The sequence below is a fragment of the Plecotus auritus genome, assembly GCF_963455305.1.
Source record: "Plecotus auritus genome assembly, chromosome: X".
Lineage (NCBI taxonomy): Eukaryota > Metazoa > Chordata > Mammalia > Chiroptera > Vespertilionidae > Plecotus > Plecotus auritus.
This window is the reverse complement of record NC_137784.1, coordinates 139,770,395-139,798,027: the sequence shown is the minus strand read 5'-3', so window position 1 is coordinate 139,798,027 and position 27,633 is coordinate 139,770,395. Positions and strand designations below refer to the sequence as shown.

The following is a 27,633-nucleotide window of genomic DNA, read 5'->3' as shown; positions in this document are numbered from 1 at the left end:
AGGGGTACCAGTTTGCCACCCCAAAATATGCCTTTGGGATATTGATTCTGGTTATATTTAAGAAAGACGCAGAAAAAAACCTTTTCCCTAACTGCCTAAACAGCATGATTTCTTTGAGATCATCATAGATAACCACAGTTTAATATGAACTAAGTGTAATGGACAGGGAGGAACCTGGCAAGGCCCATTTGATCAAAGTCCTCTCTGTGTCCCATTCTTAAAGATGATCCAGCAAACATTTGTTTACCAAATATTTGCTTTTCTAGCTCCTTGTGAATTGCCCTCCTGCCCTTTGAAGTCCCTAACCACAACCCCCCTTTCTCCTTAGCTCAAGGTGGTACATAAGCCTTAATTGTCTGATCTGTCCTCAGATCCCATATTCTTATGGCACTGCTGTATGTACATACAGATGACATTTGGTGATTTTTCTCCTGTTAATCTGTCTCATGTTAATTTGATTATTAGCCCAGCTAGGAGAACTTGAAAAGAATAGGAAGGGAAATTATTTTCCTTCCCCACATCATTGTCAGGGCTCCTGAGACTAAGGCTTTGGACTTGCCATCCAACAGGACATCCTACATAATAAAAGGCTAATATGCAAATTGTCCCCTCGACCAAGAGTTCAACCAGGAGTTTGACCAGGGGGTGAGGCCGGCCAGCCAATCACCCGTGGCACCTCCCTTTGGCAGGCCTGGCCCGATCGGCCCTGATAGGGGTGGGCTGGCTGGACCCCACCCGTGCACGAATTTGTGCACAGGGCCTCTAGTCATCTATATAGTGAAAGCTTTGGACATTAGAGGGTACAGGTACTTGCATTAAATCTTGACTCACCCACTGGTAACAAACTGTGTGGGGGTGGGTTTCCCCATGAATGTGTTTTGCAGGTGGCAGTGCCCTGAGAAGAAAAAGAGTGTGCACTGCCAGGTCACAGGGGGTCTCCTCATGTCCCCTAACTTGGTCTGTATGACTCCTATGTCTTTTCTCCAAAAAGGCATTGTGACTTTACCAGCTCCACATTGGGTGCCAATTTGTCAGTGGTCAAGGAGTCCCTAAGTATCAGTAGCCATATTTCTATAGATTCAACTGGTAAGAATACAATGAATCAAAGGATTTATTATTTACACACACAGTAAAAGCAAGGTCAGTATTTTGCCACTCCCCATATGCCTAGTCCTACAGGGTAACATTAAACCAGACTGGCTACACAACAGAAATCATATGTGTTGTGTCACTCTGTCTTTGAGAACCCTCCTCTAAACTACAGCAAGCAGTTGATGTTTTTTAAGAAATTGTTTATTTTTCATCAACCTTTTCTTCATTCTGTTAAGAGTTTGTGGAAGAACAGTTTAAGACCACTCAGGATTATTCCTACCCATTTGGTGGCCTGAGCAGTGGGGGCTGCAGACCAGTCTTTAGCGGCAGGCTGAGTGCTCCAGTCTAGAGTAGAAAACTGCTAAATGGGCTCAGAGGGCACCTGCACCCCTTCAGACCAGTCTGTGAACTCAGGCTGAGCAGTCCATTCACCCTGAAATGCCTCCTTGGTCACAGCCTTTTCAGCAGCCACCTGCTTTTCTCTTCCAGTCTCTTCAGGGTCTCTGTAGAAGTAGAGATCAGGCGTGACCTCCCATGGTTGTTGATGGGAGATGGAGCCACACATGTACAGAACTTCCTGGGCCAGCATCCACCACATCAGACCCACTGTGTGAACCCCCTTGTTGCATGGGATGGCAATGTCCACATGGCGCAGAGGAACATTTGTGTTACATAGAGTAATAGTAGGCAGATTAACATAAGACGCCCCTGTGACAGGTTGGTGGTCAGCCGTATGATCACAGGGCATTCTGCCAGGACTCTGGTGGCTGCAGTAAAGACTCGACTACGTAACTTAAGTGGATAAAAGCAATGTGACCAGGGCACCATGTCCCAGCCATTTGCTTACAATTTATACATGAACATGTAGGCCTTGTAGCTTAGAAACTTACTAGCATTTTATAGAAAACTAGAGGCCCAGTGCACGATTAAATCGTGTGCATGTAGGGTCCCCTAGGCCTAGCCTGCCATCAGGGCCATGTCCGCCACCCCGCAACGCCTTGCATGCTCCACGGACACTGCTGGCGCCTCGCGATGCTCCGCCGACACCCCTGGGGGTGGGGGTGGGAAGGGTTGGGGGAGGGCCTGAGAGGTGCTCCAGCACCTCCTGGTGACCGGTTGTTTGGTTGTTCTGCTGTTACAGCATCACAACCACAGGCCTTTTATGATATAGATGACAGTCCAGGCATGAATGACTAGTCAATGGAGAATTTTAAGTGGTACCATTACCTGTAAGTTTGTCTTATTAAATCTTGGTTTAATGGGGTTCAAACGTAAAATATTTTGTTTAAAATATTAGGATGTGCCCAGCCAGTGTGGCTCAGGGTTGAGCGACCTCCTATGAATCAGGAGGTCAGAGTTGGATTCCCAGTCATGGCACATGCCCAGGTTGTGGCTCGATCCCCAGTGCGGGGCATGCAGGAGGCAGCAAACCAATGATTCTCTCTCATCATTGATGTTTCTATCTCTCTCTCCCTCTCCCTTCCTCTCTGAAATCAATTTTAAAAATAAGGAAAAAAAGAAGCCGCCCTAGCCAGTTTGGCTCAGTGGATAAAGTGTCAGCCTGCAGACTAAAGGGTCCCGGGTTCGATTCCAGTCAGGGCACATACCCGGGTTGCAAGCTAGATCCCCAGTAGGGGACATGCAGGAGGTGGCCAATCAATGATTCTCTCTCATCATTGATGTTTCTATCTCTCTTTCCCTCTCCCTTCCTCTCTGAAATCAATAAAAATGTATTTTTTTAAAAGAAAGAAGCTAAATAAGGGCTTCACATTTAGCTCCAGTATTATGATAAAAGGATAAGGGTAAGGTAAATTCTTCATGCTTTTCAATAGAATAATCATATACATTTAAATTTAAAGGTCCTTTGCATTCTGACATTTATCTTTTGTATAGTTGCTGCATATTCATAGTCACTTTTTAAAAAAATATATTTTATTAATTTTTTACAGAGAGGAAGGGAGATGGGTAGTTAGAAACATCTATGAGAGAGAAACATCAATCAGCTGCCTCCTGCACACTCCCTACTGGGTATGTGCCCTCAACCGAGGTACATGCCCTTGACTGGAATCAAACCTGGGACCCTTCAGTCCATAGGCCGATGATCTATCCACTGAGCCAAACCGGTTAGGGCCATAGTCACTTTTTGTGACACCTCAAGTGGTAAGTAAAAAACTTTCTATTGCCAGAGATTTACATTTAAAACAATATTACTACCCAAGCTTCTATATTTATTTTAACACCTGGTTACCTGTTTATTTCTTCTATGCAGATTAAATTCACACTCTTCTCAGGTTTTAAATTAAACTGGATTTTTTGGGGGGAAGTTGACAGGTTCAATCTTTATTATAAAGCACACTCAGCCCATCTGCCCCAGTGAACTCCACCATCAATGAGGCTGGGTATAAATGGGATTTTTTTTTAAAGGCATTATTGGTAATATTTTCATAAAGTGAAATTTTCTTGTAAGGACACATTAGAAAACAGAGGGAAGGTATAAGGTATAGGATGAGAGAACAAAAAGGAAAAAGGAAGAAGCAAGAGGCTTCATTTCTTGGTATTCTTGTGGGGGATATGCCATTTTTTTAGACTTCACCAAAATGCATAAGGTTGGTGAGGACATGGACCTGCTGGTCCTGCAGGAGCAAGGAAGGATGCCTGGGAGACTGTGAGGGAGAGAGGAGAAGGGATAGTGTCTGAAGATGAAGGGGGTAACCTGAGTGAGAGGGCTTAAGTGTATTTGTGTCCTTATGTCCCTTGTATTGTTTTCTCTCTTCTCTGAGCTGGCCTCCAGCTGCCTCCCCATACCCAACTCTCTATCCCTGCAGTACTGCCTCTCCCTTCAGTATGCTCCATCTTTCTGGGCAGCATGGAGACCACTTCCCACCTCTCCTACACCAACACCGCACACCTCAGGGTTTTCTGAGCCAGACACTAGGACACAAGGACACAAGGACAGGGACATGGACTTGGATCTCTCGGAAGCCTCGAGACAAAGCTACTGAGCAGTGGGCAAGGGGTCAGCGGAAAGGGGTCAGGTCCAAGAATAGATTCTTCTGTGTCTGCCACCCACCTCAGAATAAGGCCAGGTGTCCACATGGAGACTCGGACAGAGTTGAGAGAGCCACACTGAGACTAAGTTTTACTACTCAAGGCAAGCGTGGTTCTGAGAGTGAAGTCAAATGGGAGATTCCCTTTGGTGTGTGGGTGCCTAGTCCATAGAGGTCCTCAAGCTTGCCACTGGAGATCAGTTTGGGGACTAATATTGCACGTAGGTCCGGGATTTAGGGCCTTGTCCGGAATAACGCTGCTTAAGTCCCCAGGCTGGAATTTAGCCATAGAGAAACTCCTAGCAATAAGCCAGCCCCTTAGCTACAGTGAGGGCACTGGCAACACAGGCCTGGGGCCTCCTGCTCCTTGGAATGTCTGGCAAGTCTCACTGAGGATTGGAGATCATGCTCAGAGATGGAATACTTGGCGGAGAATGGGTGTCAGGGAGACTGGCAGGGTGAGGTGAGACAGATCAAATTCGGGTACAGAGCATTTGAGGGAAGGGGAGTTCACCCATGTTTAGGGTTGGTGTAGCTGAAAGGAGCAGCTTTGGTGGAGAACTAACACCTTATCATTTCCTTTGCTAGTGACTGTTTTAGGAATGGGATTGCTATACAATTTGGGCCAAAAAAGACATGGTGGGAAGGTTTTAATCACTACTTTTTGTTTAGGTTTTTGTCACTTGAAGTTGAAAACATCCTATTTATATTTGGTGCTGGAAATTGGCAGAAGACTACAAATAAAATAACAAAGTAAGGGGTTTGCTAAAGGTAGATGATGCCTGGGAAGTCAGTGGCCTTTGTTATGGTGATGCAAAACTGTTGATCAGACTGTTTCATGTTTTTCCAAGAATCAGACTGGATTCCCCAAAGCATCCTGGGATTCCATCTCAGTTAGGCATCAAAGACTGAGATATCAAACAGTTAAAAAACAAAGAGTCCAATAACATGGTGTGCTCTGATTTTCACTAAAGAGAAAGAAGGAGTTTGGTGCAATTAAGGGCACATCTCATGGAGGATATGGCATTTAACCACAAATTGCAAACAGATATGAAGAGAAAGAACATAATACAAGTGTTGATTTGGGGGGGAATAGCCTTTGTCTGGAGGACATTATAGAAAACAGTAAAAGGAACAGAGAAAGTTTTAGAAACCACCAGACAAAAAAAAGAAAGGAAGGAGAGGAACAAGAACATAGACATCTAATCGTTCATCCCACTGATCTGTCATCACCCACCCCAGAGGCTGTCCATCCCTCACCCTATTCACCTCTCATCACTCACCCCACAGACTCTCCATTTCTGATCCCTCAGGTATCCATAACTTGGCTTCCCAGACTCCTTCTCTCCTCACTAACAGAAGTTGCCATTCCTGATAAAAGCCAGTGTCCAGGTGAGTTGTAAGAAAGACCCCCTTATGCTTTTTCTGTCCCCTTCTCTCAATCCTTGCCTATTTGCCACCCAGGTGCATCCTTACTGGCAGCTGTGAAGGCACAACTTGCCCAAGGCCACGAAGGCCCCTTTGTAGCCTCCTGGGATTTTGCTCCTGGGGATTCTACAGCACAAAGACCACCCACACGGTGCTGTTGCCAGCAAGCAGCAGGTTGAAAAGGCTCATCCAGTCTCCGCGGCTGAAGAGCTAGCCCTTCGCCAGGGGCAGGTCCTTGTGCACTGCAATGGTGAGTTTTTAGGGGGTTTGGAACTGCAGCTCACACTGTAAATTTGAAGGAACCTCGCTTCCTGTTTATAGAGTTAAATATAGATATAAAAACAGAAAACTACATAGATTAATCACATAGATATAAAGATGTCATAGCTATGTGATTTATATAGGATTAAAAATAGTTCTCATGTGGAAACCGGTTTGGCTCAGTGGATAGAGCGTCAGCCTGCGGACTGAAGGGTCCCGGGTTCGATTCCGGTCAGGGGCATGTACCTGGGTTGTGGGCACATCCCCAGTGGGAGGTGTACAGGAGGCAGCTGATCGATGTTTCTCTCTCATCGATGTTTCTAGCTCTCTATCCCTCTCCCTTCCTCTCTGTAAAATATCAATAAAAAATATATTTTAAAAAAAATTTGTTAAAAAAAATAAAAAATAAAATAAAAATAGTTCTCATGAAAATTAAAAAAAAAACGAAAAAAAGTTCTCATGAAAATGTTGGAACTTGTGCTGGTTATATGCCAGGTCATGACATTTCTTATTACCCTTTGTCCATGTGTTTACATTTTATAATAAACATTTTTTAAAAAAAATATATTTTATTGATATTTTACAGAGAGGAAGGGAGAGGGATAGAAAGCTAGAAACATCGATGAGAGAGAAACATCGATCAGCTGCCTCCTGCACACCTCCCACTGGGGATGTGCCCGCAACCAAGGTACATGCCCTTGACCGGAATCGAACCCGGGACCCTTCAGTCCGCAGGCTGACGCTCTATCCACTGAGCCAAACCAGTTTTGGCAATATAATAAACATTTTTTAAAAATCATTTTGAGCCCTAGCCAGTGTGGGGCAGGTAGGAGGCAGCCGATCAATGATTCTCCCTCATCATTGATGTTTCTATCTCTCTCTCCCTCTCCCTTCCTCTCTGAAATCAATAAGAATATATTTTAAAAACTCATTTTGAGAACTGTAATGATAATAGACATGCTTCAGTGAAATCATTTGAACTGTAAAGTAAGTATAATTATAAAGAAGAAACTTAATCTAATTTTCAAAAGCTAAGTCACATTTTATTTCTTGAAATAATATGATAGAGCGAAATGCATTGATGTTTCTCTCTTTCTCCCCTTCCCCTCTCCCTTCCATTCTCTCTAAAAATCAATGGAAAAAATATCCTCACTCCTCAGGTGAGGATTAAAACAAACAAACAAAAACACTCAGACCCAAGCTGTACAGGTATAACTGAGGAACAAACAATGTCCCCATCCAGAGACCGCAGCAGCTCTAAGTATTTTAAGAGCTGGGGAGCAGAAACGGAATCATTGTAAATCGCACAGACAGCAGTCACTCCCTGGTAAAACTGCACTAATAGTTTCCTCTATTAATGATTTTTTTAAATCAAACATATACTAAACTTTAGTATTTGAAATACTTCTGTCTATTATTACAAAGACTAGAGGCCCAGTACACGGAATTCGTGCACTTGGGGGGAGGGGAGGTCCCTCAGCCCAGCCTGTGCCCTCTCATAGTCTGGGAGCCCTCAGAGGATGTCCGACCGATGGCTTAGGCCCTCTGCCCCCTAATGGTCAGTGCACGTCATAGCGACCAGTTGTTCTGCCGTTTGGTTGATTTTGCATATTAGCCTTTTATTATATAGGATGCTTGGGTTGAGAAATACATTTGAATACTTGAGAAGAAACAAAACTTGAGATGTGATTTTATGTTAAATCATTTAGAAGACTTCAATTACCAAACTGAACATACACAATAGCAGATAAATGGAAATTTATTAAAATCATTGTCTCTAACAGTACAAAAATTAAATATTAAGGCATCTTTTACTCCCTTCTTGGTATATGCAGTGAAGATAAATGTTTTAAATAGGAACCAGCACTTCTATTCAGATGCCTCCTAATGTGTCTGGCAGATTCGTTTTTATATTCTCCTATTCCACACACCATGGAAAGCTTTCATGATCAAACATCGTGACCCAAACCAAGAGAAAAGTATAAACTAATATTCACTTATTAAAGAGAAGCACTTCACCCTGGAACAATAAAAAGGAACTACAAAGAATATCATGTGTAAAGCTCAAATGCCAGTATTTAAATCTCTCTGAAGCAATTTATGCTTCAGTAATTAAGAGAAAGAGATGAACACTGTTAAGACAAGAAGCCTATTAATATGGGTCATGATGCGAAATAATTGTGCACTTGGTATTCCATTCCTCTGTGACAAGAGTTTTTGAAAAGGGCTTCCATACTTTTTTTTTAATCATCACATCCGGTAGAATAAGATCATATAAATTAACATTGATTATTTATTATCCTCCGTATTTGTCCATTGACATAGCTCAAAAGGCTTCCAAAGTATACTGAACAGTAACATTTTCACCCTTTGATTAAGGCAAGTTTGTGAAAAGAATTTAATACAACCAAATCTCTTTTTTTTAAATATATTTTATTGATTTTTCACAGAGAGGAAGGGAGAGGGAGAGAGAGCTAGAAACATCGATGAGAGAGAAACATCGCTCAGCTGCCTCCTGCACACCTCCTACTGGGGATGTGCCCCCAATCAAGGTACATACCCTTGACTGGAACCGAACCCAGGACCCTTCAGTCCGCAGGCCAATGCTCCATCCACTGAGCCAAACCGGTCCAGGCCCAGTTTACTTTTTAAAGGATGCTCTTCCCTTGCTTCAAATACCAAGTGTTTTTCATCATCGTTAGAGCCAGTTTTCCTTAAATGCTTCACCTCATCAACCCAGTTCCACCCTCCAGGAAGTTCTCCTTTGTGATGTTTTATCTGCCAGTTTCTGGACTTTTGACAGTTGTTCTCTTTTTTGTCTTTTTTCTTACTTGAAGGGGCATATGAGGAGTTTCAACTGAGATGAGATTGCTTATGGATGTTTTACGATTAATGGGATGGTGATTCTCCTTGAACCACTCTTCACTATCCTTGGCGTATTTGAACAACATGTAGGTCATAGCGGTGCTGAGGTTAACTTCCACTACACTACTTCCTGTAACTTGGCTAATATGTCCTGCTTTACAGGTGAGGATATAGTGTTGTTTTTTTTTAAAAAGTGATCATGCTCTGGCTGGTGTGGCTCAGTTGATTGGGTGTTGTCCCATGCACCAAAAGGCTGACCTTTCTATTTCTGGTCAGGGCACATGCCCAGGTTGCAGGCTCAAACCCTGGTAGGGGGTGTGCAGGAGGCAGCTGATGGATATTTTGCTCTCACATTGATGATTCTCTCTCTCCCTCTCCCTTTCTCTCTCTCTAAAAGTCAATTAAAATTTTTTTAAAAAACCGTTCATAGATATAATGGGAGGTGTCAGGGGGTATGTTTCTGTCTAGGAAATCTCTATTAAGGAGGCTTTGGGATCAACATTTTCACCTATCCTATATTGAAATGAACCTGGACTTAATTCCTGGACTTTCACCTCCTTCATATATAGAATGCAGTTCCAGTTTCATCTCTTGGTCCTCGTTGGCACTCATCATGGGTCGCCCCCGAGCAGAAGGCGTTCCAGACTACAAAGAGGAAGCCCAAGCAGTCATTGGTCAGGTCAGACAACCACTGTTCTATTTGCCTGTTCCCATTCTCTACCACAATATTACTCTAAGGAGGGTATCTCTGCCCGTTGTTGGACGTTACTGGCTATAAAGTGTGTTCCTTGGTTTGAAGAAGTTATACTCAGACATACAAATTGGTGCAATATCTTCTGTCCCGGTTCTTTCCTAATACCCTGAGCATTTGCATCTACCACCAGGTAAGCAAAGCCCAGCCTAGAGTCCGTGTCTCTTCCTGTCAGGACCCATTGGTAGCCCCCAGGGCCACCAGTGTCAGTCTCACTTGCCAGCTACGTTCTGGGCCATCCACCCAGCGAATCGGCCACATAGCCATTTGCACTCTCTCTCTCCCTTCTTGGCAGACAGCACTGTTGTCATTGGCATTTTGTGCCTCAGAAGGTGCAAGAGGACAGTATCTACATTCAGCCCATCTCTGCATTGCTGCAGCCCCCACAACTGCTATGCCATGGACCTAGGTGGCTATTTCAAGGGAGCACCTGGGTGCATCTGATCGTGGATTCCAGTCACCTCCAAACCTAGAAGGGAGTGCTGATGGGACATGTCCTCCTGCAATGCACCCCTCAGATTCCCATAGGGCTGTGCCCCGCACGGGCATCTCTGCAACAGGCCAGGTTTCCGTGGCCCTCCTGCCCAAGCACAGGGCCAGGCCACGGGCCACTGCCTGAGCGTGAGTGACAAGCCACACACAGGGACTTACCACTGCTCAGGCCTCCCCTGACGCCTGGGAAAAGGAATGCCCTTCAGCCCACAAGGCCGACCTGTTTTATCTTCCTCAGCCATCCAAACAGGATGTTGTCCATTCACCTTGACACCTGTAACGTAGCGCGTCCCCCGGAAATAGACCACCGAGACCAATTGGATCAAACAGGGAAAAGTTTATTGCAGATTCGAATCCGGGCCCCGCCGTAGCTGATGCAGCAGCAGGCAAGTACCGAGGCGAGAGAGCTGTTGAAGGGGCAGTCCCTTCGTTTATACCCCTTCCCTCTACCCGTGACGATCTGGCATTCCCTGATTGGTCCCTTTGAATTTGCCCGCGAATTCGGGACCCCTTTGTCTCAGGCCCTTCCTAATATGGCCTGCTGGTGCAGTGAGGAAGTCCTATACCGGATCTTTCCCTATGTGGGTGGTCTGTGGCAGGGACAGCTCTGTCATGCCTCTGGCATGCAGGGGGCGGGGCTTAGTGGTCAGGTAGAAACTATTTCCTTTGTTGAAGGGACTCAGTGCCTGTGAGGGGTGACCTTTCCAAATAGCTGTTTAAAAAATTTTTCTACTCTGACTTCAGACCCCAGGGCTTAGTCCCTTCCTGCCCTCCACAACACCCTGTCCATAAACCAAGCAGCTATTTGTCAGTTAGTTGAAAGCCATTTACAGGGCGTTGTCCAAGTGACGAGAATATCCAGCCGCTCCTCACACAATGGCAGAGTCAGTCCTAGGGGAAAAGAGGCTCCATGCTCGTGAGCATCTCAGCCTCTCATTCCCCAGGCAGAACAGTCTTCTATAAACCATTTCCACGTTATTGTGGCATCTTCTGGGCACCACCATACCCACTAGAGCACTTCTCCAACCTCATCCCAGACATTGTGGCTATTTCAGGTTTTAAGATCACTTTATGCCCTGGCTGGTGTGGCTCAGTTGGTTGAGCATCATCCCGCATACCAACAGGTCGCCAGTTTGATTCCCGTTTTGGAGCATGAGTAGGTTTTACTCTGAAACACAGAGTTTATTCTTTTATTGTATTATTTTCCATATGAACAACTGTAAAACTACTTTTGCCCCACCCTATATATTAAATTTGGTTCTTTTCTCTTGCTGATCTTTCTCTTATTTATTTGATTATTAAACCAGTTAAAAAAAAACACCTTGAGGGTAGAAAAGTTTCTTCTTCCTCCAAAACCACATTCAAGTTTATGATACATTATCATTATCTATATTCACCATGCTGTGCATTAGAGCTCCAGAACTTCTTTATCTACTAGTTGCAAATTTGTACCCTTTAAGGACATCCCCACCCAATCTACTGTCATTTAAATTGGTGTTCGCCTAAAAGTAATGCTTTGTTTCCCTCTGGCTGCTTTCAAATTCTTTTCATTGTCTTTAGTTTTCAAAAGTTTAATTATGATATATCTTGTCATGAATTTCTTTGGGTATATCCTGTTTAGATTCCCTCAGCTTTTTGGATCTGTAGGTTTGTGTCTTTTGCCAAATGTGGGATATTTCTTAATTATTTATTCTATCAAACAAACAAAAATCTAACTTTCACAGCTTAAAGTCGTTTTTAAAGGAAAAAGTTGATTAGGCCATTGCTAACGAACAAAAACAAACAAAAAAAAGAAAACAAAACAAAACAAACAAAAAGGAACCAGTCTCGGGCATGGAGTTGAAAGGACCAGGAAGCAGCATGACTAGGTAGGATAGATAGATATGTCCTTTGTCCCAGAGTTTTGCAAGTGTATTCAGACGCCAAGTAGGGGGAAAGATGTAAGCCATTCTGAAAGGACTCACATCAGCTACACACAAAGGGGAAGGGGAAGGTAAAGCAGGGCTAATTCTGGGATGGAAGCAGCGGAGTCTGCAAAGCTCCTGTGTAAAGAAGTGGAGGCTCCTGGGGTTCCCTGACCCTGGCTCTTCTCTCTTTTTAGATAATCTCTGAAATAACCACCAACTTTAAACAGTCTTTGGTTGGTTTTGCACTGCAGTTGTTAACTATGAACCCCTTTTTGTCTCTTCCTCCCACTCTCTGGCCTGCTGTAATTTTTTAGGACATCAGAATTTTCTCCTTGTCAATTCACCCAATTGGACTCACTGTTTCTCTCTTATCCTTCTGGACTTCTATGATATGAATGCTGAGTTTTTTGTTATGGTCTCTTAGGTCTATAAATCTCTGTTCAATATTTTCAGTCAATTTTCTCTCTGTTGTTCAGATTGGGTAAATACTACTGATCTGTGTGTTTTTTTAATTTACTGATTTTTAGAGAGAAAGAAACATCCACTTATTGTTCCACTTATTTGTGCATTCATTGATTGATTCTTGTATATGCCCTCACCAGGGATCAAACCTGAAACCTTGGCATATCAGGACAGTGCTCCAACCAACTGAACTACCCAGCCAGGGTGATCTCTCTTTAATTTACTCATTCTATCAGCTGTCATCTCTACTGTACTATTAAGCCCATACATGCAATGAAGTGTTTTTTATTTCTTTTATTGTATTTTCAGTTCTATAATTTCCATCTGGTTAAAAAAAATAACTCCTATTTTATTGCTGAGATTTTCCTAATTTTTCATTTTTTCCAAGATAATTTGTAGAATTTGTAATTAATCATTGGAACATTTTTATGATGGCTGCTTTAAAATCCATCAGATAATTTGAACATCTTAGCCATCTTAGTGTTGGCGTCAGTTAATTGTCTCTCCTCATTCAAGTTGTGAATTTTTCTGGGTTCTTGGAATAATGGATAATTTTCTCTTGTATCCTAGGCATTTGTCTATGATGTTAGAAGACTCTGGGTCCTATTAAAAATCTTTTATTTCAGTAACCAGTCACCCAGTTTGGGTTTAGCTTGCAGGTTTTGGCCTGGTTTTTGTGCTGTGGTCCCAATAGCAGTTTAATTTTCAGAATCTTTGTGGTTTTATTTTTATACTAGAGGCCTGGTACATGAAATTTGTGTGCTGGGTCGGTGGGTCCTTCAGCCCACCCTGCCCCCTCTCACAGTCCAGGAGCCCTCAGGGGATGTCCTATTGATGGCTTAGGCCCGCTCCCTGCAGGCCTAAGCCGCAGTCTGGCCTCCCTTTGTGGGAGGAGACCAGGCTGATCAGGGGAAGGCACCAGCCCCATCACCCCACTGCTGCAGCCACTGCCAGTCACCGCAGCCGCCAAGGTGTTTTCATCAACACGGACTCCAGTCCCTTCACCACGAAAAAATGACAACTTTCTTTAGGCATTTTCAAGATGTCTCTTTCATAGGATATGACATTTCTTTCTTTTTTTTTATCCTCACCTGAGGATATTTTTTCCATTGATTTTTAGAGAATGTGGAAGAGAGAGAGAGGGAGAGACAGACAGAAACATCAATGTGAGAGGGCACTTTGTTTGGTTGCCTCCTGCATGAGCCCTGACCTAGGCCCCGGCCAGGGAGGAGCCTACAGCCTAAAGTAAAACTGCTAAATTAGATACAATCTGGCTAATGTCCTAAAGGACAATAAAACCATCACTTTTTGAATTGGTGTGTCTTCTAGACAGAAATTAGTTACATCTTTAAAAGCCTAAAAATTCTTTTCATCTTCTCACTTTACTGATCATTACATGTAACTTTCCAGGGCTGTAAAATGTCAAAATATGTGGAACTTATTTAATTGTAAATAGAGTGTCAGAGTTATGTGTTTCATAGAAAAGGAAATGATCATTCTGTGGGCCTCTAATGCCCCAATTATACTGAAAGGACTTGCTGTCAACGTTTTACTCTGGGCCTGTGCTGGGCCACAGTCTGTGCTCCCAGGCTGCTTTGGTGGGGCCACCCTGGCCTCCCGTGACCGGCAGTGGTCCCAGGAGCCTGCGGGTGTGGCTTGGCACCACTGCCCTCGCCTCCCAGGGCTGGTGAGGGTCCCGGGAGGCTGCAGGCTTGGCGCCCGTCCCTGGGACCCAGGCCACTTGGTGCCTGTGTATGCAAATTAACCCTCCATCTTTGTTGGGTTAATTTGCATACCCACTCCTGATTGGCTGGTGGGTGTCACAGAGGTACGGTCAGTTTGCATCTTTCTCTTTTATTAGTGTAGATGCTTGGTCTAAATGGTGCCTCTGAAGTTCCCATTGTCTTTGCTGGTGTTGCCTTTCTATAAGGCAGGCCTTCGGTGTTTCTCCGTGGTAGCGGGATGCCATTGACTCCCCTGCCCAGTGCCCTCTGGTTGCCCAGGTGTCTGTGCAGGGAAGGGGAATCTTAGACCTGTAAGATCAAAGCAGGCATGCTGGGTCAGGATGCTTGTTGTGGCTGGGTCTCTCTTGCTGGTTCGGCTTGCCTGCCCCAGTGCAAATCTGGCCCATCTTTTTTGATCCTTCCTGCCAGTTTCACCCACCAGCCTCACACCTCCAGTTGGGAGAAGGGAATCTTAGGTCTTTGGGATGAAGGGACCCAAGTTTTGCCACCCTGAAGTTGCTGTTTTGGGATATTGACTTTAAGCTGTTTATTAAGAAACAAGACGAATCTTTGACCCTCCCCCCTTTCCTGCTCAAGAGATTCAGACAAAGAAACCTGCTTTAGGAGCCTTGGCTTAATCACCTTAGGAATCTTCACAGTAGCATTAGTTGGGAAGAGTCCAAGTCTGTTAGCTAGCTACCCCCTGTGTCCCATAGTTTCTGAGTTGCCTAGAAAGAATTTTTATGCCCTGTATGTTCTTCCTCAACTACCTGTAAATCGCCCACTCTCACTTCTGAGATCCAAGACCCCATCTCCTCCTTTTCTCCTCTCTCTAAAAATGTCGTATAAAATATAAAAAATAAAAAATAAACATGTCATATATACCAATGTTGCCTCACTGTCTGGAATTTTCACACTTATGTGAATTTCCCATGTGCATGTATTAAAACTTTTATTTTCTCCTGTTAATCTGTCTCTGTTCATTTGATTATTGACCCTGCTAGAAGAATTTAGAAGGCGAGAGAAAAAGTATTTATTTATTTATTTATCTATCTATCTATCTATCTATCTATTTATTTATTTGGGTAAAAGAAGTTTTCCATCTATCTATCTATCTATCTATCTATTTATTTATTTGGGTAAAAGAAGTTTTCCAGGCCTGGCCTCTTGCTGAGGCTGCATCCCTCCTGCAGGTTCCCCCCCGGCCTGCCCCGGGGGTGCTGATTGGGGAGAGGAGTCTCAGGCCCAGTGGAGAAAGAGAGTTCTTCTCATGGCCGCTTATTGTAAGGGAACCCCCAATCCACCCCGTTGTGGAATGATACTTGCCTTACGTTGTCAGAGGGACTTCCATTTGATCCAGAGAAGGAAGGAGCCTACTTGAACTGTCTTGTGTTGCTAGGTTGGGCACCGGGAAATGCTGGGCCTGGCCTTGAATCCTCATCTTCTGTTGGGTGTGGGGACCAAAGCTGCCCTGCAGTTGTGCTGTTCCTACAGTCCTGGCACCCTAAATGAGCTCACCTTCTTCTTACCGCCTCTCACAGTTTTCCTTTGTCTCATGTTTTATTTCCAGGGTTGCCGGTTGTGCTTAGCGGGCTGGAACAGGAAGAAATGGGTCTATGCCAGCCGTGGGCAAACTACGGCCCGCGGGCCGGATCCGGCTGTTCTATCCGGTTCTCTTGCTCTCCCCTCCGCTCCTTTACTTTGAATTTATATTAGTTCACACAAACACTCCATCCATGCTTTTGTTCCGGCCCTCCGGTCCAGTTTAAGAACCCATTGTGGCCCTCGAGTCAAAAAGTTTGCCCACCCCTGGATCTTGGTTGGACTGGAAACCTCTATTTTTAAACTACTATAGGGGAGCAGAATTTTCCACCCCAAAATATGTCTCTTTGGCATAAGTATTATTTTCGGGTGGTAGGTTTTAAGAAATAGCATGTGCGGGAGAAGCTCAGAAAACCCAGTAGAAGTTGTCCTTTGTAAGGAGATATTTACATTTGTAAGGGAAATCTCCATTTGTAAGGGTGTCTTCCCTAGCAGTACCAGGAATGGGGGTGGGAGGGTGACTGAATCTTTAGAAACCCCTATCAATGGAGAAGTCAACCACTTAAAATCTGCATAATGACCTTACCCTTGTTTACTGTGCTGTTCCCCACAGCCTCCCATAACTGACACCCCCACCCCAACATCCTTTATTTTCAGCTGAAGATAATATTTAAGGTAATGGTTTTAACCATTTTGGAGAGTTCCTGCTTTCTTGAGTCCCTTCCTTGTATAGAGGAGGAATACACGTGACAAGGAGGAAATTCTGACGTCCTAAACAAAATTGCAGCTTGACAGAGGGTGGAAGAAGAGACTTAAAAGGGGTTAATCAGTGAACAACTGCAGTGCAAAAGCAACAAAAGACTGCTTAAACCCTGTGGCTATTTCCAAGATTATCTACAAAACCAGAGCCAGGCACCCTGGAACCCCAGGAGCCTCCACTTCTTGTTTACACAGGAGCTTTGCTGCTTCCATCCCAGAACGAGTCCCGCTTCACCCTCCTCATCCCCTTTGTGTGTAGCTGATGTAAGTCCTTTCAGAAGGGCTTACATCTTTCTCTCCCCTGCTTGGTGTCTAAAAGCACTTGCAAAACTCGGGGACAAAGGGCATGTCTGTCTTTCCTACCTAGTCATGCTTGTTTAGATGCCCCTGACTGGTCTATTTTTTCTAGTGTGGACAAAAAGGGGCTAATGCTAACCTGACTAGCTCCCGGGAGGCCTGCGTGGCGGCCTTGCAAACTCGGAGACCTAAAGTAACCCCAAAGGATGGTCTGATGTGAAAACGTTTTAACTAAAAGCCGTTTATGGCAGGTAGTCAAGTCCTAGCATAGATTCTTCCCTGACAACAATCTTTACCTTAACTTAGCCTGTTGTCTTTTGCATCTATGATAACATGCCTTTGGAATGTCAAAGTAACCCTACCTTTTTCCGGACCCCTCCTGAAGACAACTACACCAGAACAGAGGCCATAAATCCTCTCATTGTTATAAAGTGTTAATTGTTGACTGTTAACTGTACCCAACTATGTAAAAGATGTATATGTCTGTCATTTTACCTTTTATCCAATCCCAGAGGATTCCACCCGCCCCCCCCCCCCCCCGCCCTTAACCCCGTTTGCTTTCTCCCGCTTCTCCGATTTATCACCAATGGATTTCATGTACCCACTTGCGCCTTCTCTTTCGATTGTAATGTATAAAACAAGGCGCAAAACTGCCATTCTCTGGAGCATTTTCTCAATCTGTTGAGATTTTGCTTCCGGGCAATTGTCGACAGTTTGGCTCAAATAAACTCACAAAAATTCTTTACAGGTTTGACTGTTAACGTTGACACTAACAATGTCCAAACAAACCCTTATTTAATTTTTTAATAACATTTGTGTTTAACACATGTTATTAAAGGTTTGTGTTTCTCCTGTTAATCTGTTTTTGGTCAATTTAATTATTAAACCAGCCAAAGATCCTAAAGGGTAGAAGGAAAAGTTTTCCAACCCTACACTATCAATGCCTGTGAGGTCTGACCTCAAACCCAAGCCTCTGTAAACTCTTGCAAGGCCAGTGGTACACTGGTCTGACCTTTCACATAGGCTTCTGTCAACAATTCACCATCAGTGTCCATCTCTTTTATATCTCCAGCCTTGGCCCTATGAACTCTTCTTCCATCCATGCCTCTCTGGTTTACAACGAAAAACCATGGCTCTTTCAGCTTCATCCATGAATGACATGTCGAGTACTATGCTATCTGACATGACAGACACTGGCCACATGTGGCTACTGAGCACTTGGAATGAGGCTTGTAAGACTGAGGATTGAATTTTAAATTTTATTTACTTTAACTAATGAAAATTTAAAATAATTCAGTTACTGGAAAACTTCTGAAGTATGTTTGGAACAACTTGTAAATATTAATCTGTTTTCAACTAAATTTTCTGAACTCTAAATACAAATCAAATATTTCTGATGAATATTTAGCATTCCAATTCAGATATAAGTATAAAATATATGTATGATTTCATAGACTTATTAAAACAAAAACAATGCCAAATATCTCATTGATAATTTTTTTAAAGGCAAGCATTTTTTTTATTTTTTAAATATATTTTTACTAGAGGCCTGGTGCACAAAATTTGTGCACTCAGGGCAGGCGGGGGGGAGGGGAGGTTCCCTCAGCCTGGCCTGTGCCCTCTCAGGGAGTGGGCCTAAGCCAGGGGTGGGCAAACTTTTTGACTCGAGGGCCACAATGGGTTCTTAAACTGGACCGGAGGGCCGGAACAAAAGCATGGATGGAGTGTTTGTGTGAACTAATATAAATTCAAAGTAAAGGAGTGAAGGGGAGAGCAAGAGAACCGGATAGAACAGCCGGATCCGGGCCGGAGTTTACCCAAGGCTGGCCTAAGCCATCAGTTGGACATACTTAGCGCTGCTGTAGAGGCAGGAGAGGCTCCCACCACTGCTGCGATTGCCAGCCCCTGAGCCCAGCTTCTGGCTGAATGGCGCTCCCCCTGTGGGTGCACTGACCACTAGGGGACAGTTACTGCGTTGAGCGGCTGCCTCCTGGTGGTTAGTGCACATCATAGCAACCAGTTGTTCAGCTGTTCAGTCGATTTGCATATTAGCCTTTTATTATATAGGACTAGAGGCCCGGTGCACGAAAGGGGGTGTCCCTCAGCCCAGCCTGCACCCTCTCCAATCTGGGACCCCTCGAGGAATGTCCCTCTTAAATGGGCAGTCGGACATCCCCCTCACAATCCAGGACTGCTGGCTCCCAACTGCTCGCCTGCCTGCCTTCCTGATTGCCCCTAACCGCTTCTGCCTGCCAGCCTGATCACCCCCTAACCACTCCCCTGCCAGCCTGATTGATGCCTAAGTGCTCCCCTGCCAGCCTGTTTGCCCCTAACTGTCCTCCCCTGCAGGCCTGGTCCCCCCAACTGCTCTCCCCTGCAGGCCTGGGTCCCTCCCAACTGCCTTTCCCTGCAGGCCTGGTCTCCCCCAACTTCCCTCCTCTGCCATCTTGATCACCCCCAACTGCCCTCCCCTGCTGGCCTGGTCATCCCTATCTGCCCTCCCCTGCAGGCTTGATCGCCCCCAACTGCCCTCCCCTGCTGGCCACCTTGTTGTGGCCATCTTGTGTCCACATGGGGGCAGGATCTTTGACCACGTGGGGGCAGCCATCTTGTGTGTTGGAGTGATGGTCAATCTGCATATTACTCTTTTATTAGATAGGATAGAGGCCTGGTGCATGGGTGGGGGCCAGCTGGTTTGCCCTGAAGGGTGTCCTGGATCAGGGTGGGGGTTCCCTTGGGGCATGGGGCAGCCTGGGCGAGGGGCCTGTGGTGGTTTGCAGGCTGGCCACGCCCCCTGGCAACCCAAGCGGAGGCCCTGGTATCTGGGGTATATTTATGTTCTAAAATTGAAACTTTGTAGCCTGGAGCAGAGCCAAGCCTTCTGCTTGCTCTCTGACAGCAGCCATTTCTGTTGGAATTTATGTATCTTCTATAATTGAAACTTTGTAGCCTTAAGTGGAGGCCTGGGCCAGCCAGGGTGTGCAGAAAGCTTGGCTTCCTCCATCGCCCAGGGCAAACCTAGCCTCCTGCTCTTTCCAGCTCCGTGGCTGCCACCATTTCTGTTTGGTTTTATGTATCTTCTATCATTGAAACTTTGTAGCCTTGAGTGGAGGCCTAGGCTGGCAAGTGCAGGCGGAAAGCTTGGCTTCCTCCATTGCCGGGGAAACCCATGCCTCCCTTCTGCTCTCTGTGGTGGTAGCCATCTTGGTTGGGTTTATTTGCATATTTGCTCCTGATTGGCTGCTGGGTATGGCTTGTGGGTGTAGCAGAGTGATGGTTAATTTGCATATTACTCTTTTATTAGATAGGATTGCCCGGCCAGCGTGATTCAGTGGTTGAACATAGACCTATGAACCAGGAGGTCATGGTTCAATTCCCGATCAGGGCATGTGCCCAGGTTGTGGCCTTGATCCCCAGTGTGGGGTGTGCAGTAGGCAGCCCATCAATGATTCTCTCTCATCATTGATGTTTCTATCTCCCTCTCCCTTCCTCTCTGAAATCAATAAAAAATATATTAAGAAACATTTCCACCAACTCTGCAGAGAGGAAGGGAGAGGGAGAGGGAGATATAGAAACATCAATGATGAGAGAGAAGAGAGAGAATCACCAATCGGCTGCCTCCTGCACGCCCCTTACTGGGGATTGAGCCCGCAACCTGGGCATGTGCCCTTGACCAGAATCAAACTCGGGACCCTTCAGTCTGTAGGCCAACGCTCTATCCACTGAGCCAAACCAGCCAGGGCTCATTGATAATTTTTAAAAATTGATTACATGTTGCCTGACTGGTGAGACTCAGTGGTTGAGATCACTGTTAGATCCTGGTAAAGGCACATGACTGGGTTGCCAACTCGATCCCCAGTGCGGGGCATGGGGCAGGCAGCCAATCAATGATTCTCATCATTGTTGTTTCTATCTCTTTCCCTTTCTCCCTTCCTCTCTCTAAAATCAATTTTTAAATATTAAAAAAGTTGATTACACGTTGAAATGACAATGTTTTGAATATTTTGGATATGTTTTGGATATTAGTTTCAATACTGTATGCTAAATTTCATTTGTTTTTTCTTCTTTTTTTTTTTAATACATCATCTGTCCAGAGTCTCCACCTGGGTTGGAAATTGAGGCTGCTGTTCTGCGTCAGTGATTTAGATTCTTCAGGCAAGAGTGAGAGAGTTCATTCTTACTCATTTAATTTGGAACAGCAAAGCTATTGTTGCATAGCAACAGGGATGTTCGCACTTCAGTGGCCATGGAGACTAAAACCTGTCTCCCACACAGCCATTGGCCAGCTGCATCATCTAGCCCAAAGCCACCTCAGGCCTCGCCCCACCCATTTCAACTTTCTGCACAGGACTGTGTCATCTGCACCTCCTCAGCCCATGCTCTGCCCCCTCATTGCACTGGACAATGGGGACCTCTGCTGATTTACAGACCTGGCAGCCTCGTATGACTGGGGAGACCAGAGCCTGATTCTCACACTCAGCCATTTGCTAACTATGCCTTCTGTATACAGCCTCTCAGGAGCCACTTTGGATGCTTCATTTTCACAAGGCAGTGGGGTTGCCACCTAGTGACACTTCACCTTAGGCTTAAGAGGCTGAAGCCAGCTTCTGCAGTCATTAGCTAATTACTTGTCCATAGCAACTCTGCCTAGACCCTGTCTCTCTCACTCCCCACATAGCAACAGGGGCTTCTCCCTAGCAACAGGCTGCTACTTCATCCTATTAGCCACCAGAAACCAGATCCCACCTCTCATATACGGCCATTGGCCAGCTGCACCTTCTATCTACAGCCCCTCAGACTTGGTCTTTTTTTTTTTTTTTTTTAATTTTATTGATATTTTACAGAGAGGAAGGGAGAGGGATAGAGAGCTAGAAACATCGATGGGAGAGAAACATCGATCAGCCGCCTCTTGCACACCCCACACTGGGGATGTGCCCGCAACCAAGGTACATGCCCTCGACCGGAATCGAACCTGGGACCTTTCAGTCCGCAGGCCGACGCTCTATCCACTGAGCCAAACCGGTTTCGGCTCAGACTTGGTCTTGAGGAGAGAGCTCAAATTGCTGACTTCTACTAACTCTGGTTGGCTCTTGAATTTGCTCATCTGTTATCTAATTCACCATCAATGGTTCTCTTGCCAAATTTAAATCCAGGCCCTTGTTAATATTTCCACCGTTACGCAGCTGGTATGGCTCAGTGGTTGAGTGTCGACCTATGAACTAGGAGGACAGGGGTGGATTCCCAGTCAGGGCACATATCCAGGTTGCAGCTTCCCTGGTAGGCGGTGCGCAGGAGACAGCGGACCAATGATTCTCTCTCATCACTGATGTTTCCATCTCTCTATTCCTCTCCCTTCCTCTCTAAAGTAAATAAAAAATATATTAATGCCCTAACCGGTTTGGTTCAGTGGATAGAGCGTCGGCTTGCAGACTGAAAGGTCCCAGGTTCGATTCTGGTCAAGGGCATGTACCTTGGTTGCGGGCACATCCCCAGTAGGGGATGTGCAGAAGGCAGCTGATTGATGTATCTCTCTCATCGATGTTTCTAACTCTCTATCCCTCTCCCTTCCTCTCTGTAAAAAATCAATAAAATATATTTAAAAAATATATCCTAATAAAAGAGTAATATGCAAATTAACCCTCACTCTGCTACACCCGCAAGCCACACCCACCAGCCACGCCCACCAGCCAATCAGAGCAAATATGCAAATAAACCCAACCAAGATGGCTACGGCCACAGAGAGCAGGAGGGAGGCTTGGGTTTCCCTGGCAATGGAGGAAGCCAAGCTTTCCGCCTGCCCTTGCCGGCCTAGGCCTCCACTCAAGGCTACAAAGTTTCAATGATAGAAGATACATAAACCCAAACAGAAATGGCAGCAGCCACAGAGCTGGAAAGAGCAGGAGGCTAGGGTTGCCCCCGGTGATGGAGGAAGCCAAGCTTTCTGCACACCCTGGCCGGCCCAGGCCTCCGCTTAAGGCTACAAAGTTTCAATTATAGAAGATACATAATCCCCCAAAAAAAGGCTGCCACCATGGAGCAAGCAGAAGGCTTGGCTCTGCTCCAGGTTACAAAGTTTCAATTGTAGAAGATCAATAAACCCCAGATACCAGGGCCTCCACTTGGGTCGCCAGGGGGCGTGGCCGGCCTGCAAATCACCACAGACCCCTCACCCAGGCTGCCCCACACCCCAAGGGAACCCCCACCCTGATCCAGGACACCCTTCAGGGCAAACCAGCTGGCCCCCACCCGTGCACCAGGCCTCTGTCCTATCTAATAAAAGAGTAATATGCAGATTGACCATCACTCCAACACACAAGATGGCTGCCCCCATGTGGTCAAAGATCCTGCCCACATGTGGACACAAGATGGCCACCACAATATGGCCAGCAGGGGAGGGCAGTTGGGAGGAACCAGGCCTGCAAGGGAGGGCAGTTGTGGGCGACCAGGCCTTAAAGGGAGGGCAGTTGGGAGGTACCAGGCCTTAAAGGGAGGGCAGTTGGGGGCGATCAAGCCTGCAGGGAAAGGCAGTTGGGAGGGACCCAGGCCTGCAGGGGAGAGCAGTTAGGGGTGACCAGGCCTGCAGGGGAGGGCAGTTAGGGGTGACCAGGCTGGCAAGGGAGCAGTTAGGCATCAATCAGGCTGGCAGGGGAGTGGTTAGGGGGTGATCAGGCTGGCAGGCAGAAGCAGTTAGGAGCAATCAGGAAGGTATGCAGGCGAGCAGTTGGGAGCCAGCAGTCCTGGATTGTGAGAGGGATGTCCGACTGCCCGTTTAGGCCCAATCCCAGTGGGATCGGCCTAAACGGGCAGTTGGACATCCCTCGAGGGGTCCCAGATTGGAGAGAGTGCAGGCTTTGCTGAGGGACACACCCCCCCCCCATGCACCAATTTCGTGCACCGGGCCTCTAGTGTGTGTGTGTGTGTGTGTGTGTGTGTGTATTAAGAAACATTTCCACCAACTCTGGACCAATTTTTAACCCTATAAGTATTGCATTAGTCTGACCTCTAATATAGAGCTCTGATAACGCTTCCACGTCAATGCTTATCTAGTATGGTTTGGCATTGAGTTTTCAACTATTACTCCATCAATGCCCCTCTGAAGTGGAGCTTGAACCCACACCTATTAACTTTCCCAACATCTAGGTATACTAAGACTGATCTCAAACTCAACCTCTGTGAAACCTTCCAACATGAATGACCTTGAAAAAGTCTATCTGATAAAGACCACCAGGGTTAGATTCATAGTCCTGACAGAAATGGGTTTATTAACTTGCTGCAGCAAGGGAGACCACGACACCATAGGGTAGCCAACTTTTCCCAGTTTGCCTGAAACTTTCCTAATTTTACCAGAGAATATCCCTTGCCCCAGTAAACCCTTGGTCCTGGGCAAACAGGGATAATTGGCCACCCAACAAAGGGAAAAATGGGATTACTACAGGGTTTGGGGGAAGAACTGAGTTAGTTAAAATTTATTTATTCATTTTTAATACACTGAGTGGCCAGATTATTATGATCTCTGAATGCATAATAATCTGGCCACTCAGTGTATATTTTTATTGATTTCAGAGAGGAAGGGAGAGGGAGAGAGAGAGAGAAACATCAGTGATGAGAGAGAATCATTGATTGGCTGCCTCCTGCACGCCCCCCACTGGGGATCGAGCTAGCAACCCAGGCATGTGCCCTTGGCCCGAATCAAACCTGAGACCCTTTAGTCCACAGGCCGACGCTCTATCCACTGAGCCAAACCGGCTAGGATGAGTTAGTTAAAATTTAAATGAAGCAGTGTTTTGATTAACCCAAAGCAAAACACGTTGGGTATGTAAAGACTCAGCATCATCTCTGGACTGTGAAATAGATCCAGAGAACTTTTTATTTGGAAACACTAATGCAAAAGTAGATGTGACATGTTTTCTCCATGTACTCCTTATTTGAAGCTCTGAACCTGGCTTGAAAATGGAGGCTGCTCCCCGGTGTGGCTTGGATTCTCCAAGCAACAGTGGAATGTTTTATTCTTACTGATATCATCTCGAATAGCAAAGTTTCCGATCGTCTATGACTTTAGAGAACAAGGTTTAAGGCTGGGACTAGGGTAAGGCAAGTGAGGCACTTACCTCAAAAGGCAAAATTTAAAGGGGCACCAAAAAGCTCAGTAATCAAGATAAATAAGGTTTGCCGAGCCAGTGTGGCTCAGTTGGTTGAGTGAGTGTCGCTCCCATGTACCATCCATTGGATTCCTGGTCAGGGCACATGCCCAGGTTATGGGCTCCATCCCCAGTAGGGGGCGTGCAGGAGGCAACTGATTGATGTTTCTCATTGATGTTTCTTTCTCCCTCTCCTTTCCTCTCTCTGAAATCAATAAAAACATGTAATGTTATAGTGCAATATTTTAAAAAGTCAAAATTAATGCAATAATCCATTAGGAACAAAATACCTAAACTTTAGTTATCTATTGCTGCAGAGCAAATTACTCTTAGATATAGAAGCTTAAAACAACAAACATTTATTATTTCACAGTGTCTGTGGGATCAAGAACTTAAAAGTGACAAAATATTTAATATTGAATTATCAGTGGGAGATATACACATAATACTGAATTATCAGTGGGAGATATACAGATGTTCAATGCACTACTCTTTTTTTTTTAATGTATTTTATTAATTTTTTACAGAGAGGAAGGGAGAGAGATAGAGAGTTAGAAACATCGATGAGAGAGAACATCGATCAGCTGCCTCCTGCACACCTCCCACTGGGGATGTGCCCGCAACCAAGGTACATGCCCTTGACCGGAATCGAACCTGGGACCTTCCAGTCTGCAGGCTGACGCTCTATCCACTGAGCCAAACCGGTTTTGGCCAATGCACTACTCTTTAACATTCTTATACATTTGAAATGTTTCACAATAAAAAAATTAGCATTTATGTTAATTTCCTAGTTTGGGTATTGTGATATAGCTATGTAAGATGTAAGCATTGTGGGAAACTGGGTGAAGGGAATATGGGACCTCTCTTACTCCCTTCCTGTGAATCTAAAATTATAATAAAATAAAATGTTAAAACAAAAATGTTGGGAAGACTTCCAATTTGGTAATAAACACATACCCCCTTTATTTTCACTGAACTAAACTATAAAACCTGGACAGAATAAAACAGCACTGATAAAGCTCTAAGAACTGAATTGACATTGGAACCACAACCCACCGAAGTCTAAAACAAAAATACCAACATTTGCTATGGAAAGTAAAAAAAATCCAGGGGTCCTCAAACTACGGCCCGTGGGCCACATGCGGCCCGCCGAGGACATTTATCTGGCCCGCCGGGTGCCGCTGCCTGTCCTGCTTAGCAGCCGACTCTTCCCGGGCCCACAGTGCGCGTAGGAATTTGTTTATAGTTTTTTTTTTTTAAACTATAGTCCGGCCCTCCAACCGTCTGAGGGACAGTGAACTGGCCCCCTGTTTAAAAAGTTTGAGGACCCCTGATTAGACTCTCATTAAAAGACAATACTTGCAATCAAGATGGCTCACTTCTATGGCTACAGGCTAGAGGCCTCAGCTGCTCACTGGCTATTGGCAGGAGTGCTTGGTATATGGGCTTCTCCAAAGTCTGCCTGAGTGCCATTGTGCCATAGCAGCTGGCTTCTCCCAGAGTGAGTGCTATGAGGGAAGAAGGGAGAGAGAGAGAGAGAGAGAGAGAGAGAGAGAGAGAGAGAGAGAGAGAGCCAAAGTCTTTCATAATCTAATCTCTTAAGTGACAAACCATCACTTCTTATCTTGAACCCGGGGCCTCTATTAACGATTCCATGTCTATAGCCTAGGAAAATATTGACATTTCCAGCAACAATTTCCCTGGTTTGATCTAAAAATGTCAGTTAATGATTATAGAAGAAACCACTATCTTGTTTTGTAGGCCATAAGCCCAGGCCTATAAGCAGACTTCCACCGTGAATGAATGTCTACCTTCAATGGTCTTCAGGTCTAGTGCTGGGACTTGGGCCTCTGTTACTTTATAAACATCATTATCCCTCTGGTTTGAACTTGAAACCAGGCATCAATAACAGAGGTCTGTTTGGGAGGTATAATCAAAATGACATTGATGGTTAAAAAGGTAACCAGGGTTGAAACACAAAGAACAGCGGCAACAACAACAACAACAACAACAACAAAAACAGAGCGAGAGCGAGAGCGAGAGCGGGAGAGAGAGAGAGAGAGAGAGAGAGAGAGAGAGAGAGAGAGAGAGAGAGAGAAAGTTAACCAGGGTTGCCCTGGCCAGTGTGGCTCAGTTGGTTGGAGCATCATCATCATCCTGTACACCAAAAGGTGGCCAGCTGGATTCCTGGTCAGGGCACATACCCAGGTCTCAGCCTCCGGTTGAAGCACATGCAGGAGGCAACAGATCTCTCTCTCTCTCTCTCTCTCTCTCTCTCTCTCTCTCTCCCTCCCTCCCTCCCTCCCTCCCTCCCTCCCTTCCTCTCTCTAAAATTAAAAAGAAAGTTAATCATGGTCTAATAGTTGAGATCTAGACCAGATAGATATTGATAATGGAAAATTAACATATGCTTAGTCTCTCAATCCATAAAGGACACATATGGTGGAAAAGTTACCAATAGTTTGTATTCAGGGTCAAAATACAGGGATATTGATAATAGAATCATTAATAGAGGACATGAATCTATATCAGAAAAGTGCAACATAGGTGTTGTAGAGTTAAAAAGAAAAAGGCCCAGGCTTGAGATCAGCCAAGGAAGCATTGGTGATGGAAGTTAACAGAGTCCAGGATTTGAGAGGTCGACCAGAAGTCACACAGTAAATTCTGGTAATTTTCATACAAGTGTGTGGGTTACGGCAATGTTCTCACATTTGCCATTCTGTCTCCCATTCAATTCACAAATGCTGCAGGGGAGACAGAGAAAATGGAATACTCCGAGAGGCTGTCAGTCTAACTCTCCTGATGGTTGAACTGAGGCCCAGAGAGATCTGAATGTCTGTAGTGTACACTGCAACCCATACCCAAGTT

The 27,633-nt window shown here is 45.2% G+C and overlaps 2 pseudogenes across 2 annotated transcripts; both read right to left on the bottom strand.

Annotated features, from left to right (window-relative positions):
• Positions 1-1,346: 1,346 nt before the first annotated feature.
• LOC308240341 (small ribosomal subunit protein uS2-like) lies at positions 1,347-1,840 on the bottom strand (annotated as a pseudogene). Its single transcript has one exon. The product of its transcript is annotated as a small ribosomal subunit protein uS2-like (transcript).
• Positions 1,841-3,981: 2,141 nt separating this feature from the next.
• On the bottom strand, positions 3,982-9,305 carry LOC308240340 (RWD domain-containing protein 4-like; annotated as a pseudogene). Its single transcript has 3 exons — positions 9,115-9,305; positions 8,508-8,897; positions 3,982-4,023 (listed from the first exon to the last, which is right to left on the bottom strand). The product of its transcript is annotated as an RWD domain-containing protein 4-like (transcript).
• Between the last annotated feature and the right edge of the window lie 18,328 nt (positions 9,306-27,633).